Here is a 17603-nt window from a genome sequence, read left to right as displayed (position 1 = left end):
ATATATTTTGGAATCAACCTCAACCCTGTATAGCTAACTCCAACATTCATATATAGAGTGTCTATGGTTGTTCTGAAATATATATAGATGTGTCGACATGATAGGTCGAAACATTGTATACGTGTCTATGGTATCTCAAGATTACATAATATACAATACAAGTTGATTAAGTTATGGATGGAATAGATTTGTTACCAATTTTCACGTAGCTAAAATGAGAAAAATTATCCAATCTTGTTTTACCCATAACTTCTTCATTTTAAATCCGTTTTGAGTGAATCAAATTGCTATGGTTTCATATTGAACTCTATTTTATGAATCTAAATAGAAAAAGTATAGGTTTATAGTCGGAAAAATAAGTTACAAGTCGTTTTTGTAAAGGTAGTCATTTCAGTCGAAAGAACGACGTCTAGATAACCATTTTAGAAAACATACTTCCACTTTGAGTTTAACCATAATTTTTGGATATAGTTTCATGTTCATAATAAAAATTATTTTCTCAGAATAACAACTTTTAAATCAAAGTTTATCATAGTTTTTAATTAACTAACCCAAAACAGCCCGCGGTGTTACTACGACGGCGTAAATCCAGTTTTACGGTGTTTTTCGTGTTTCCAGGTTTTAAATCATTAAGTTAGCATATCATATAGATATAGAACATGTGTTTAGTTGATTTTAAAAGTCAAGTTAGAAGGATTAACTTTTGTTTGCGAACAAGTTTAGAATTAACTAAACTATGTTCTAGTGATTACAAGTTTAAACCTTCGAATAAGATAGCTTTATATGTATGAATCGAATGATGTTATGAACATCATTACTACCTTAAGTTTCTTGGATAAACCTACTAGAAAAGAGAAAAATGGATCTAGCTTCAACGGATCCTTGGATGGCTCGAAGTTTTTGAAGCAGAATCATGACACGAAAACAAGTTCAAGTAAGATCATCACTTGAAATAAGATTGTTATAGTTATAGAAATTGAACCAAAGTTTGAATATGATTATTACCTTGTATTAGAATGATAACCTACTGTAAGAAACAAAGATTTCTTGAGGTTGGATGATCACCTTACAAGATTGGAAGTGAGCTAGCAAACTTGAAAGTATTCTTGATTTTATGTAACTAGAACTTGTAGAATTTATGAAGAACACTTAGAACTTGAAGATAGAACTTGAGAGAGATCAATTAGATGAAGAAAATTGAAGAATGAAAGTGTTTGTAGGTGTTTTTGGTCGTTGGTGTATGGATTAGATATAAAGGATATGTAATTTTGTTTTCATGTAAATAAGTCATGAATGATTACTCATATTTTTGTAATTTTATGAGATATTTCATGCTAGTTGCCAAATGATGGTTCCCACATGTGTTAGGTGACTCACATGGGCTGCTAAGAGCTAATCATTGGAGTGTATATACCAATAGTACATACATCTAAAAGTTGTGTATTGTACGAGTACGAATACGGGTGCATACGAGTAGAATTGTTGATGAAACTGAACGAGGATGTAATTGTAAGCATTTTTGTTAAGTATAAGTATTTTGATAAGTGTATTGAAGTCTTTCAAAAGTGTATAAATACATATTAAAACACTACATGTATATACATTTTAACTGAGTCGTTAAGTCATCGTTAGTCGTTACATGTAAGTGTTGTTTTGAAACCTTTAGGTTAACGATCTTGTTAAATGTTGTTAACCCAATGTTTATAATATCAAATGAGATTTTAAATTATTATATTATCATGATATTATCATGTATGAATATCTCTTAATATGATATATATACATTAAATGTCTTTACAACGATAATCGTTACATATATGTCTCGTTTAAAAATCATTAAGTTAGTAGTCTTGTTTTTACATATGTAGTTCATTGTTAATATACTTAATGATATGTTTAATTATCGTAGTATCATGTTAACTATATATATATATCCATATATATGTCATCATATAGTTTTTACAAGTTTTAACGTTCGTGAATCACCGGTCAACTTGGGTGGTCAATTGTCTATATGAAACATATTTCAATTAATCAAGTCTTAACAAGTTTGATTGCATAACATGTTGGAAATATTTAATCATGTAAATATCAATCTCAATTAATATATATAAACATGGAAAAGTTCGGGTCACTACAGAGCAGGAGAAAGCATTTCAATTCTTGAAGAAAAAGTTAACTACGGCACCTATATTGTCGTTGCCTGAAGGGAATGATGATTTTGTGATATATTGTGACGCCTCAAAGCAAGGCCTCGGCTGTGTATTAATGCAACGAATGAAGGTAATTGCTTATGCGTCCAGATAATTGAAGATTTACGAGTGATGTTATGCGAGGTGTATATGAAATAGCTTATATTTTACTAGGAAATACTATTAAATACGATACAATTTTACACAAGATATTTATTTATTTATAGAATGGATATACTTAAACCTTGCTACAACACTTATAGGCAGTGTACCTAATCGTACATTAGTGTAGTTTTTAGTAAGTCCGGTTCGTTCCACAGGGAAAATCTTTAAACAAAGCTTAACGCTATATTAGTTTTAATTTATAAAAATACAAATATATAAATAAGTAATATTATTATTATAAAGGGGAGTTTTTACCGTTTAATGACCGGTTTGTCGATTTTAAAACTTAGTCGCAGTTAAAACCTAATGTAAAATATTAAATAAATAAAAGACTTAATTTAAAGCGTAAAGTAAATAATGATAATGAAATTACGATAAATAAAAGTGCGATAAAATAAACTTGCGATAATTAAAAAGTACGATAATTAAAAGTGCAATTAAATACAATGACAATAAATAAAAGTGCGATAATTAGAAGTGCAATTAAATATAAAATAAAAGAAATTAAATATGAAATAAAATAATTATGCTTATTTAAACTTCCGTAATCATGATGTTTGACGTGTTGATTTTAGTTTTATGCCCATGGGTTAATTGTCCTTTGTCTTGGATTATTTAATATGTCCGTCTGGTTTTTGTCCATAACAGTCCATCAGTCATAAATATAAAGTGCGAGTGTCCTCGTCAAATTATCCTTATACCCGAAGTTAAATATTCCAACTAATTGGGGACTTAAACTGTAACAAGGTTTTATTACTTTGTTTAATAATTACACCAGGATATCGACTGTGTGTAACCCAAGGTTTTAATACTTTGTTATCAATTATGCCAAGTGTCCTTGTACATAATTTCACCCCTGTTTTAATAACTCCATAGACTATTAATCCATTCCCGTGTCCGGTTAAATGAACGATTATTCGTACATATAAATACCCCGCCCATCGTGTTCGATCGAGTGTATATGGTTATTTATAGGGACGTCCAATTGTAAATCTTTATATTAAAATTAACAAACTATCATTTAGTTAAACAAATATAAAGCCCATTAATAGCCCATAGTCTAATTTCCACAAGTGTCGTTCTTTTGTCCAAACCCCAATTATGGTACAAAGCCCAATTACCCAATTTTAGTAATTAGCCTAACATCATGATTACTTCATTTTAAATAAGCATAATAATAACTTAGCTACGAGACATTAATGTAAAAAGGTTGAACATAACTTACAATGATTAAAAATAGCGTAGCGTTACACGGACAGAATTTCGACTTACACCCTTACAATATGCGCTAACATACACTTATTATTAGAAATTAAAATTATAATATAATATATATATATATATATATATATATATATATATATATATATATATATATATCGTATGTGATAGAGAGATTGATATATGATATATGGTGCACCAAAGCTCGATTTTTATAGGCATGTGAACTGGAAAAGAGCCTCATGCGATCGCATGGACTTTTCTCTTCAAGGCCATGCGATCGCATGACCAGCTGGAGAGGCTCACATGCCTTTGTTTTTTCTGCCGACGGTTTTTAATAATATAATATATAATATATAAATAATTATAAGAATTATTTAAATATTATATTATATTTATGTGCATAGTTGACTTGTAATTTTTAGTCCGTTGTGTCGAGCGTTGAGAGTTGACTCTGCTCCCGGTTCCGGATTTTCAAAAGTCCTTGCGTACAATTTAATATCTTGTATTTTGCGTTTTGAATCTTGTACTCTTGTAATTTTGAGACGTTTCTTATCAATAATTGGAACCTCTTTGATTGTACTTTGTACTTTTGAGCTTTTTGGTCATTTGCGTCTTCAATTCGTCGAATCTGTCTTTTGTCTTCACCTTTTATTATTTAAACGAATATCACTTGTAAATAGAACAATTGCAACTAAAAGCTTGTCTTTCTTGAGGGATAATGCTATGAAATATATGTTCGTTTTTAGCATTATCAAATATTCCCACACTTGAGCGTTGCTTGTCCTCAAGCAATATAGTCTTGAAATACTAGAATCACCTCTTTATTCTTCACACTTTGTACATCAGTGATTTCTATAAGGCGGTATAAACAATGGTAGTAACGATGTAGTTTACAGTCCCACATGACTATAAAATTTAGATCCTTTAAGGAAATTGGATCTTTATGAAAACATTTGATTTTTTGAAAATTAAATCTAGCTTTTACCCTAGATAAGTTTTCCGGAATAACCCTTCTCCGGTGTTTGCAAATTCTTTTTGTGGGTTTGGTGGGTTTCAGATTTGAAAATTTTAGCTCAAAACTTGTGGTTTTGTGTCACCCACTTGCTAACCTTGTATTAGGAAAGCAACACGTCCAGTTTACTTGTTCCGTATATTACCTTTCGGTAAACTACCGTCCGATTGTAAAGGAAAGCGTTGAACAAGCAACTGTTAAGGCAATGTCCCCTGACATGCTTTTAATTATGGTCTTATAACGTGTCGGATGCAATTACTATCCTTTGTAGGAGCAATAGTAAAGCTCACCCTTATAATTTTCCGTTCTGGCACAAGGTCCTGTCTTTGACCATGCTATGCAACCACCGTTCTTACGGTTGACACCCGATTTGGTTCAGGTGACCTAATGAATTCCATGTGAATTCCTAGGATTTTACGTTCAATGGTAATGAATGCATTGAAAATGGGTTTTTAGAAAACAAATCGGTTTGTAATTTTGATCAAAATATTTTCTCGTTCAAGCTCGAGTTTAGATATCATTGAATTCCATGAGTTTGTAATTCTCAATCTTTAAGGTCAATCTCTAGGATTGAGTAATATCAGTCTTAAAAGCTAATTTTTGATCTTTAAAGAGATTATCCTTTCTGGGGATCTGATTCATTAGTCTTATCAAGCTAATTTGCGCGACGTCCTCCCCATTTTACAAGACAGATCCTCTCTTGATTAGGATAAGTCTGACCACTTGGCGACCCTGTTTGATGCTGAGGTCCATGGATTTCCTGCTGATTTTAGTGATGACTTTTCTAGATTTTTCGTCAACCTACAGCTGGTCTGGACGACAACTTCATGACCTAAATCAAGAAGCGCGTTTCTTTTTCGGAAGACTTTACTTCCTTTTAATGATGGAATTGATTCATCGTGTAGATCCATCTTTCTTACAGTAAATCGGGTAAAACTGTTTAGTTTAGTCCAAAGCAAAAGTATCTTCAATTATTTGTTACAGAAATATGTGACATATGTTTAAGATAACTTGGTAAATTTTCCCACACTTGGCTTTTATTTTCCTTTTTATTGTCCTCTATTCCATTTTAAATGAATTTTAACATTTTGGTTTATTTCTCAATTTATGTCCTTTCCGAGGTAACAATAATTTCGGTGTTAACACCTAGTTTTATCGTTCATAAATATGTATAAACATGATTTTGAATTCATTAAAATGAAAATTTTGAAAAATTTCACTCGAATTGGGTAGTCAGTATATAAGACTAGGGCTGTTCTTTATTATCAGAGAGCACTAGATTCTAATACAACCAAGTGTATAAATCAAAAATTTTAAAAATCCGAAAGAATTTAACCCCTTCCCACACTTAAGATCTTGCAATGCCCTCATTTGCAAGAAATCAGCAACAATTTAAATTATTGAGGGTGATTAGCGTAGAAATGATTAAATTTTACCAAAGTTTCCAAACATATTGGCGTTTGTTTGCTGAATGATAAATGGTGCATATCATTTGTTCATTCCATCTTGTTGTTACATCACATTTATTTTTCATCTTGTCGTCAAAAGTACTAGCTTTTGCTGAACTTAATGCCAGTCTTTGAAAATGCGCTGTTTTACCCTGTTTTGTACAATCGAAAAAATACATACATACAAATATAAACATGCATGGCAATTTGAAATGGGACTTAATATCCCACTTTCAAATCCTAAATGTGAAATATTAGTACACAATAATAATAAAAATGATAAAAATTACATAAATATATCCAATAACATAAGTTTAAACATGAATAAGTAAAAAAAAAGATAAAAACATAAAAATCATAAAAATAACCAAATGGAACCAAATCGTCTGGATAGGGGTTCCAGTTCATCTCGTCAGGCGGGTTCCATTATTGGTTATAGGTGTTCTGATAGGCTTGGTTATAGTCATACCGGTTAAAGGGTGGTCGGATCTCGGGGCTGTGTGGCGGAAAATAAGCAGGTCGAGTAGGCACGTAATTATTTGGCACCTGATATGATAGCTGGCTCATGATTTAGTGCTGATGAACTAACCAGCTATCGTGTTGGCGTCGCCTATAATCCTCGTATACTCGCTCGGAGTTCCACTGCTCATACATACTATGTCTGGCCGCGCTCGTCATTGCTTCCTCATCTATACGAACGTGGACGTCAAGAATAGCATCTCGTAAGACATCCCTAATGTCTTCCGCCTCCTACATTTCCTCGTCTGAGCCCCTTTCTACCTGTGGATGAGGGCCCTCATAGGGTACTGCCTGGTTGCGTCTACTTTTCAATACCTTAGCACCCACATAAACTTTCAATCCTAAAGGCTCAACCTGTTCTCTACAAAGCTGTAATGGACCTCCTTGGTTCCTATCAACACCTAAATACTCTCCAATGAGAGTAACAAAAATGCCTCCTCCTATTATACTCCCGTCCTGCATTCCTTCTACCATTTTAGATAAATAAAAACCAACACAGTAAGGGATATTGACAAAGCTTCTAGGATCCCGAATACACTTTAGGTAGAATAAATCATGTAAGGTTATTTTTTCTTTATTGTTACCTCTTTGTGTAATCGAGTTAGCCAAAAATCTATGAATGATACGAAGTTCGGCTCTGTCAATATGTGTATAGGAGTGTCCTCCCGCTCGTGTAAAAACATCAAAATATGACATACGCCTCCAAATGGCGTCAGCGTCAAAGTTGCTATCTACCCTTTCACCATAATGAATCAAATTTGTACAATCGGGTAGTAGTAACTCACCAGGAGTATATATCTGTAAGGCCCTGGCCATGTCCAGCATGGACATTCTGTACATCCTACTGCCAAGGATAAACCTAAGAAATCTTCTATCATCTATTCTAACTATATTTGTATCAAGTGATACAGTACTCATGAGCTCAACACACCATTCCTTATATACAGGTCTACGAATGGTGAAAAGACGTTCCCAATCTGTAAAAGAAGAGTTCCCGTACCTCTGAATCAGTAGCAGTCTGACTCTATTAGCTAGCTGAACTCTTTCCAAAGGATCCCAATCGATTACCCTTGGCACCTCTATATTTTTAGTTACCAATCTGAATTTGTTCCTTTGATATGTCTCATAATCTCTCCATCTTCTATCAAATCTCAGATTAGGATGCAAAGTGTGCTCAGGAATTGTTGGGTATTCTACTGGCAGCCTCATCGGGAATACTAAAAATTCATTAACAAACTGTACCGGATCATAATAAGGTATGTGTTGATCAGACTGTTGTTGTGGTTCCTGTTGTGGTTCTTGTTCGGGTTCTGGCTCGTGTTGCATTTCTGGTTCTGGTTCTGGTGCTGGAGCAGGTCGTCTAGATGATGATGCTCCTGAACCTCCAGTATCGACTTTCTGCAAAACACATTAAACACAAAATTTGTGCATCTAAATATGCATTAGTGTTAGCAAAATAACAACTTAAAACAATCATAATAACATGTTAAATCAAAATTTAACTTATACACATTTTCACAATTTTTACAATTCTATACTTTTTCAAATAAGCACATTTGGAAATGTAGACAAAGTTCATAAGCATTTAACTCAAATAACATGTCAAAATAGTTATTACTAACAATTAAACAAGTCTCAAATGGCAATTATATCAAATTAATCAAGTTCATAAATTTTCGCCTAAAAAGTCCACTTTAATCTTTAAAAATCATGTTTAGGATCAATGTTTGGATCATTTAACTACCTAAACATGTTACACTACTCAATTAAGCAATAATTCATGACAAAAATCGGCCATAACCTGTTTATATCAAAAAGCCCCAAATTGCTCAAGAACACAAACCCTAGATTTCTAAAATTTTTGAAGTTTTTGGCTTCAAATCATGTTAAATAGCATCAATCTAGGTTATACATGCATAAAATACTATCAATTTATCACTAATTACTCTAGAAATTAATAAAATTGCATTAGGTAAAATATTGGTAATTATCACAAAAACTAGGAATTTATAGAGTTTAGGGGTGTAATTTTTACCTTTTTGCTGAAGAATGAGAATCTAGGCATGATTAGAGCAAAAAATTTGACGAATTACGGTGAATTTTGGTGATTTTTGGTGATTATTTGGGAGTGTACTCGTGTATGTGTGTGTGAAGTGGGAAAGAGCAGAGCTCGCTGAGAGTTTTGTATCAGGCCTGTTTTCCAGCTCCTTGCGATCGCATGGAGTTGGAGTGCAATACCCATGCGATCGCATGGGTATCCGGGAACAGTGTTTTCAGCTTTTTTTTTTTATATAAAACCTTATACTTTATAAAACATAAAATTAATAAAATTTTAAAAATTTGTTTCTTTTTAGGATGAGGGCGTTTCGGATCGTTGTCCTAGTCCGTCTCTCGACAAAATTTTAAAATTTGTCAATTTAAAGCGCGGTTTTAAAAGCAAAGATTTTTGGGTTTTTTAATGTTTTTGGCATACTTTAATTCAATAAGATTAAAAATAATAATAATAAAAGTTCTCGTCCCTCCCTCGGGTAAAGCAATTTCGGTTCAAAGACCTAGTCTTCAACTCACGACGAATTTTAAAAATCATATTTTTAACTTAGCGAAATAAAGTAAATTTTTGTTTTTAAATTCACACCAAACTTAAATTTAAAATGCATAAAATTAAAAATTCATATTAAAAATTCACACCAAACTTAAATTATATTTTTATTTTTATACATACAAACTTATATTAAAAATATTAATTTTTCAAATATTTACAATTTTAAACATATATTAATTTTAAAAGTTTACAATAGTATTTTAATATTTATATATTAAATTTAAAAACAAAGCAAAAATAAAATTAAAAATCTTTTTGGTCTTTTATCCCACTTTAATCAATCAAATATTATCAAAAATATACGCCCCTCTTTTCGGTAAAGTAATTTCGGTTCCATGACCTAATTTAACTCATAACGAATTTTTGAAATATTTTGGGTTGATTGATTAAAGATATTTATACCGTAAGAATAAATGGTAAATTTACAGTGATGTAATAAATTTTTGAATGATATCAATAATTTCGGTCGCAAGACCTAATTTTATTAAATACCAATTTAATACTTTATAGCGAACAAATTAGCGTTTATTATCAAAAGGTTAAAAATAAAAATAAAAATAAAAATAAAAACTGTACAAACTTACCTGTGAGATAGTATTCTTAGTGATATGCTCTAGCCCACTCATAAGATAGTCGGACTAATTGGTTTTCCATGGCTACATAGGCGTAACCTCGAGCATTCAACGTTTTTTCTTCTAAACATATGAACGGTCCGTCTCTGCATAAAGTAACAAACTCGGTGTTTGAATAGGTTTGATTATTTGAACATTTACCTTCGTGTGACCATTTTCCGCATTTGTGACATTTTTCAAGATGCCGTGCTCTTCTTTTCGCTGCGGATTTTGATTTTCCTTTACTAAATTGTAACTTATTATTTTCGCATCTGGATTCTTTTCTTACTCCGTCCATTTTTTCTCTAATTACTGATACCAGTTCACTCAGAAGTGTGTCATTATTACGTTTAGTGATCAAAGCGTGTAGCATTAGACCATGGTTTAATTCACAGGAAGTCTTCATTTCGTAAAACCTAAAAAAAAAATAAAAATTCAGAATGGGGGGAGAAGACTAGTTCTTTAGGGTCTGCTAGGGAAAGACCATTCGGGTTCCATTTTCGAGAACTACACGAAAACAGAAAATCTAACTCTAACAGAAATACATATTATCCTTTAAAGACTTGATTCTCCCCACACTTAGTTAGCCGTGGTGTCGAAATTGTGATTAACTTCATTATCAACTTCCATCAGACTATCTATGTAGTGTTTAACTCTGTAACCATTAACTTTAAATTCTATCCCATTTGAATTTATTAATTCTACTGTTCCGTATGGGAAAACTCTTTTGACTATGAATGGTCCAGACCATCTTGATTTCAATTTTCCAGAAAATAGCTTGAATCGTGAATTGAAAAGAAGAACTCTGTCTCCTTCTTTAAATTCTTTTGAACTTCTGATTCTTTTATCATGCCATTTCTTCGTTCTTTCTTTATAGATTAACGAATTTTCGTATGCTTCATGTCTTAATTCTTCTAATTCGTTTAATTGACTTAACCGTAGAAGTCCAGCTTCATGTAAATCAAGATTACATGTCTTCAAAGCCCAAAATGCTTTGTGTTCAATTTCTACTGGAAGATGACATGCTTTTCCGTAAACGAGTTTAAAAGGTGTGGTTCCAATTGGAGTTTTGTAGGCTGTTCTAAAAGCCCAGAGTGCATCCTCCAATTTAATGGACCATTCCTTCAGATTTGATCCTACGGTTTTCTCTAGAATACGTTATAAAGCTCGGTTGGTATTTTCAACTTGTCCACTTGTCTGTGGATGATATGCGGTGGAGATTTTATGAGTTACTCCATATCTTTTAAGAACTTTCTCAAGTTGATTATTACAAAAATGAGTTCCCCGATCACTTATTAAAGCTTTCGGTGTTCCAAACCTTGCAAAAAGACGTTTTAAAAAGTTGACTACAACTCGTGCATCGTTAGTTGGGAGAGCTTGTGCTTCCGCCCATTTAGATACATAATCAATGGCTACGAGAATGTAGAGATTATTATGAGATTTTGGAAATGGACCCATAAAGTCAATACCCCAAATGTCAAATACTTCACATACTTGAATGACATTTTGTGGCATTTCATCACGTTGACTTATTTTTCCGGCCCTTTGACATGCATCACAGGATTTGCAAAGAAGGTGTGCGTCTTTGTAAATTGTAGGCCAATAGAATCCAGCATCGTAAACTTTTCTTGCTGTTAGTTGAGGCCCATAATGCCCTCCTGTTGGTCCTGTGTGACAATGGTTTAAGATTTGATTGGTTTCATCTCCGAATACACATCGGCGTATTATTCCATCGGGACAACTTTTAAACAGATGTGGATCTTCCCAGAAATAGTGTTTTATGTCACTGAAGAATTTCTTTCTTTTTTGGTATGATAATCCTTTTTCAAGGAATCCACATACTAAGTAGTTTGCATAGTCTGCAAACCATGGAATTTCATTATAATCTATCTTCAATAGATATTCATCAGAAAAGTTGTCTTGTATGGCCGATTCATTTAGAACTTCTAATTCAGGATTTTCAAGACGAGAAAGATGATCAGTGGCGAGATTTTCTGCTCCTCTTTTATCTCGGATTTCAATATCGAACTCTTTTAAGAGTAAGATCCAACGGATTAATCTTGGTTTAGCATCTTGTTTCGAAAATAGGTATCTAAGAGCAGAATGGTCGGTATAGACCACCGTTTTAGCTAGAACGAGATATGATCGAAATTTGTCAAAAGCAAAGACAATAGCAAGGAGTTCTTTTTCAGTAGTTGTGTAATTTGTTTATGCTCCTTGTAACGTCTTACTAGCATAATATATAGGTTGAAATCGTTTTTCAATCCTTTGTCCTAAAACGGCTCCCATTGCAAAATCACTTGCATCGCACATAAGTTCAAACGGTAGATTCCAATTTTGTGTTATCATGATTGGCGCATTAGTGAGTTTTTCTTTAAGTATATTAAAATATTTGATGCATTCATCTGAAAAGATGAATGGAGCATCCTTTTCTCGGAGTTTATTCATAGGAGTGGCAATTTTAGAAAAATCTTTTATGAAACATCGGTAAAAACCGGCATGCCCTAGAAAACTCCTAACTCCTCTAACATTGGTGGAATGTGAAAGTTTAGTAATTACATCTACTTTAGCTCTATCCACTTCAATTCCTTCCTTTGAAATTTTATGTCCAAGAACGATGCCTTCTTTAACCATGAAATGGCATTTCTCCCAATTAAGAACTAGATTTGATTGTTCGCATCTAATAAGCATTCGTTCAAGATTAACTAGACATGATTCAAATGTATCATCAAAGACTGAAAAGTCATCCATGAAAACTTCCATGCATTCTTCTATCATGTCGTGAAATCATGCACCTTTGAAAGGTTGCAGGGGCGTTGCAAAGTCCAAATGGCATGCGTTTGTAAGAAAAAGTACCATAAGGGCACGTGAACGTGGTTTTCTCTTGGTCCTCGGGTGCTATTGGAATTTGAAAATATCCGAAAAAACCATCAAGAAAACAATAGTAACTATTTCCGGCTAATCTTTCCAACATTTGATCAATGAAAGGTAAGGGAAAGTGATCTTTTCTGGTGGCGTCATTTAATTTTCTATAATCAATACAAACACGCCATCCTGTTACAGTCCTAGTAGGAATAAGCTCATTTTTCTCATTTGTAATGACAGTCTTGCCACCCTTCTTAGGCACGCATTGAACTGGGCTTACCCATGGACTATCAGAAATTGGATAAATTAAACCTGCATTAAGCAGTTTAATAATTTCTTTTTTAACAACATCTTGCATATTAGGATTTAGTCTTCGTTGGCGTTGCACATACGTTTTATGACCTTCTTCCATAAGGATTTTATGTGTGTAATACGAAGGACTTATTCCTTTAATATCATGAATCTTCCATGCAATGGCTGGTTTATGAGCTTTTAATACAAAAATGAGTTGAGATTTTTCATTTTCAGTAAGAGAAGATGATATTATTACAGGTAATTCAGATTCACCATGTAAATAAACGTATTCCAAATGATTTGGAAGTGGCTTTAACTCTAATGTCGGTGGTTCTTCTATCGATGATTTATATCGATATCTGTCTTCTTCTTTTAGCATTTGAATTTCTTCTGTTGTTGGTTCATATCCATTAGCCATAAGTGTAGCTAACATTTCAGGTTCATCAATTGGTTCAGTTCCTTCTCCTAAAGAATATTCTCATGTTCCTTGTAATTCTGGAAATTCTTCTAACAATTCTGCATGTGAATCTATAGTTTGAATATAATAACATGTATCATCTGCAGATTGCGGTTGTTGCATTGCTCTATCAACTGAAAAGGTAACACTCTCATCCTCTATACTTAGGGTCAGTTTCTTACCAAACACGTCTATCGTTGCTTTAGCCGTGTTTAAGAATGGCCTTCCTAATATGAGAGGAACTTGAGAATCTTCTTCCATGTCCAGAACAACAAAATCTACTGGAAATACTAAAGTACCAACTTTAACTAGCATGTTCTCCATTATCCCTGTAGGATATTTTATTGATCTATTGGCTAGTTGTATGCTTATTCTTGTTGGTTTCAATTCTCCAAGGTCTAGTTTAGCGTATAGTGAATACGGCATTAAATTTATACTAGCACCTAAATCTGCCAATGCTTCTATTGAACTAAGACTACCCAGAAAACATGGAATTGTGAAACTTCCTGGATCTGATAATTTTTCTGGTATCTTATTCAACAGCACTGCTGAACAATTAGCATTCATAGTAACAGCCGAGAGTTCTTCCATTTTCTTTCTATTTGAGATTAGATCTTTCAGAAATTTAGTATATCTAGGCATTCCTGAAATTACATCAATGAAAGGAAGATTTACATTTATCTGTTTAAACATATCTAAGAATTTAGATTGCTCGGCTTCAAGTTTCTCTTTTTTCATTTTACTCGGGTAAGGAAGTGGTGGTTGGTATGGTTTAACATAAGGTTTAGCCTTAACTGTGTTATCTTCATTAACCTTTTCAACTACCGGTTATGTTTCCTTATCTTGCTCAGGTTGTGGTTCTTGTAGAGTAGGAATAGCTTTCTCAGAAATTACATGTATTTCAGGTGGTTTAAGTGTAATACCACTTCTTGTGGTAATGGCTTTAGCTGTTTCATTCTGGGGGTTAGCATTTGTATCACTAGGTAAACTTCCCGATTTTCTTTCACCTATTAACCTTGCTAGGTTACTTACTTCTTGTTCCAAATTTTGAATAGAAGCTTGTTGATTTCTAAATGCTTGAGCATTTTGTTCATTGGTTTGTTTTTGAGATGTGAAAAATTGTGTTTGAGTTTCAACTAGCTTCGTCATCATATCTTCTAAATTTGGCTTTTTATCATCGATTTGTGGTTTGTTTTGAAAATTAGGTCTTTGCTGATTGTAAGTATTATTGGATACTTGTTAATTGCTAGGACCTTGTTGGTTGTTGTATGGAATATTTCGGTTATAATTCTGGTTTTGATTGTAAATCGGTCTTGGCGGTTGATAATTATTCTGATAATTATTTCCAGGCCTTTGGTTTATGTATGAAATATTCTCTCTTTGTTCCATTGTTAGTTCAATACTGAGACAATCTTTTGTCAAATGTGGTCCTCCACACTGCTCACAACTAATTCGTATTGAGTGAATATCCTTAGTCATCTTTTCTATTCATCTCTCGACAGCATCTATCTTTGCAGAAATGGAATCTAAGTCATGGCTAGAATCGGCTCTAGCTGCTTTAGATGATCTAACGATATCTTTTTCTTGGTGCCATTCATGTGAGTGGGAAGCAGTGTTATCAATAATTTTGTAAGCATCAGTTTCGGTTTTCTTCATAATGGAACCACCAGCTGCTATATCGATGTCTTTCCTTGTAGTGATGTCGCATCCTTGGTAGAATATTTGTACTATTTGATAGGTGTCTAAACCATGTTGCGGACATCCTCTTAATAACTTTCCAAATCTTGTCCATGCCTCATATAGAGTTTCATTTGGTTTCTGTGTGAATGTAACAATTTCTCCTTGAAGTCTTACGGCTTTAGATGCCGGAAAGAATTGTTTAAGAAAATTTTCAACTAAAACGTCCCATGTATCAATCGCCCCTTCAGGTAATGATTCCAACCAATCTTTGGCTTCTCCCTTTAAAGTCCAGGGAAATAACATGAGATATATCTGTTCATCCTCAACTTCTCTTATTTTAAATAATGTGCAGATTCTATTAAAGGTACGAAGATGTTCATTTGGATCTTCCTTCATCGCACCACTAAATTGGCATTGATTAGTTACCATGTGTAGAATTTGTCCTTTGATTTCATAATCTGGCGCATTAATGTCAGGATGAGTAATTGCGTGACCTTGGCCAGTGCGTTTAGCTCGCATTCGGTCTTCCATACTTAGAGGTTCCAGATTTTCCTTGATTGAATTTGTTGAATCTGAATCACTAGAGGATTCTGATTTAATGGTTCGTTCCTCAACAATCTCTGCTTGAATGATTGGTGGTTCCGGAGGAAAAATTAATGGTTCAGGATCTATGAATCGTCCCTGAATATTCTCTGGATTCTCAATTGTGAGGTCGGGTTCAAAAAATGGATTATCGGAAATTTGAATTGGAGTACTTGGTCGACTGGATGACGATTCTAAAGAAAAATCAACGGCGACAATATTTGCTAGATGTCTTGATCGAGTTACAGGTGGTGAACGTCTTGCTCGGTGCATTCACTGAATATCCTATTAGTTTTTAAAAAGAAAGAAAAATTATATAAGTTATCCAATTAATAGACTTTTCTGATTTTGCCCACATTTCGAATAGCCAAAAGATGCAGCAGAGGGGCAGGATTCGTTTGGTCTCAATATAATTGAGTACTGTTTGGCTCCAATAACCCAGTCCGCGTACAAATCTAACTATTACTACGAACCAGAAAATTTTGATGTCTATCAATTTAACCACTTAAAATAAATTTTAGTAATTTTAAGAAATTTAGATAAGAAGTAGAATAAAAATCTATGTCCTAAAAACTAGAATGGCAAGAAATAAGAAAGAAAAAGAGCGCGTCGAAAAAGGTCGTAAAAGAAAAGGGTTGAAAAATAAAAGGCGTCGAAAAATAAGAAAGAAAAAGAGTGACTTATAAAACTTTAAAACACTCGACTAACCCAACCTTATTATTATCACTAACTTAAAATTAAAATTGCAAATTGAGATTACTAATTGGAGTGATAATTGATACATAGGTAAAAGGCGTCGAAAAATAAAAATAAGAAAGTAGTGCGTCGAAACTTAAAAAGGAACTAAAAACTAAAAATTAAAAGTTGCGTCTAAAAATATTAAAGCTTACAAGTAAAACCATATCCCAAATGGCAATATCTTAAAAAGGTACTAAAACTTAAAAAAGGCGTCGCAAAATTCTAAAGCACCTAAATCTTAGTCTAAAGAGAAAGCACTTAAGGGATTTTACGGCAAAGTCTAAAAATCTAGAAATAAAAATAACTATGGCAAAAACTAAGTTTAAAACTAAGTACGAGTGATAAAATACAAATATTACGCTAAAATAATTAAAAAGGGACAAAATATAAAAATATACTAAAAGTTGTAAAAAGTACAATTTTTATAAAAATATTATTTTTATATTATTTATTTTATAAAAGTATTAAGTTTATATAAATTAAATAACCTAATTAAAACTAAATAATACAAAATAATAAAATTAAAACTTAAATATTATAATTATACAACCCTAATTAGGGTTTTAAAGTAATAATAATAAATAATACCCCGTAATAAATGCTGAATTAGGGTTGCAGTTGGCGTGTCAGACACTCTCATGCGATCGCATGAGATTTTGCCTTCGGGCTCATGTGATCGCATGAGCTGAGGTTTTGGGCCAGGTTACGGGCTGTAACAGTACCGGGCTTGAGATTTTTAATATATTTTTTTTTAAATTCTGTTTTAAATATTTATATAATTACAAAATATTAAAATAAAATTTATATTTTTACAAACTAAAATAAAAATAAAGAAACTTTATAAAACTTATATATTTAATAAACTCTTAAAAATATTTATATTTTTGTTTTTCTTTTTATATTTTTGAATTTTTAAAACGTATTTTTACAAAAGCGTATTTTTTTTTATATAACGTTGCGCTTCCGGCGTTTAAGCAAAAAATAGTCCCCGGCAGCGGCGCCAAAAATACTTGATGTTATGCGAGGTGTATATGAAATAGCTTATATTTTACTAGGAAATACTATTAAATACGATACAATTTTACACAAGATATTTATTTATTTATAGAATGGATATACTTAAACCTTGCTACAACACTTATAGGAAGTGTACCTAATCGTACAGTAGTGTAGTTTTTAGTAAGTCCGGTTCGTTCCACAGGGAAAATCTTTAA

At 32.7% G+C, this 17603-nt stretch overlaps 1 non-coding gene across 1 annotated transcript; it reads left to right on the top strand.

The window, feature by feature from the left end:
- Nucleotides 1-15133: 15133 nt before the first annotated feature.
- On the top strand, nucleotides 15134-15240 carry LOC139850920 (small nucleolar RNA R71). Its single transcript, XR_011760294.1, has one exon. It is a non-coding gene; the product is annotated as a small nucleolar RNA R71 (small nucleolar RNA).
- Nucleotides 15241-17603: the final 2363 nt, after the last annotated feature.

This window comes from Rutidosis leptorrhynchoides, chromosome 5 (assembly GCF_046630445.1).
Source record: "Rutidosis leptorrhynchoides isolate AG116_Rl617_1_P2 chromosome 5, CSIRO_AGI_Rlap_v1, whole genome shotgun sequence".
In the NCBI taxonomy this organism is placed as follows: domain Eukaryota; kingdom Viridiplantae; phylum Streptophyta; class Magnoliopsida; order Asterales; family Asteraceae; genus Rutidosis; species Rutidosis leptorrhynchoides.
Note: the sequence above shows the minus strand (reverse complement) of the source record. Positions and strands in the feature narration are given on the sequence as shown.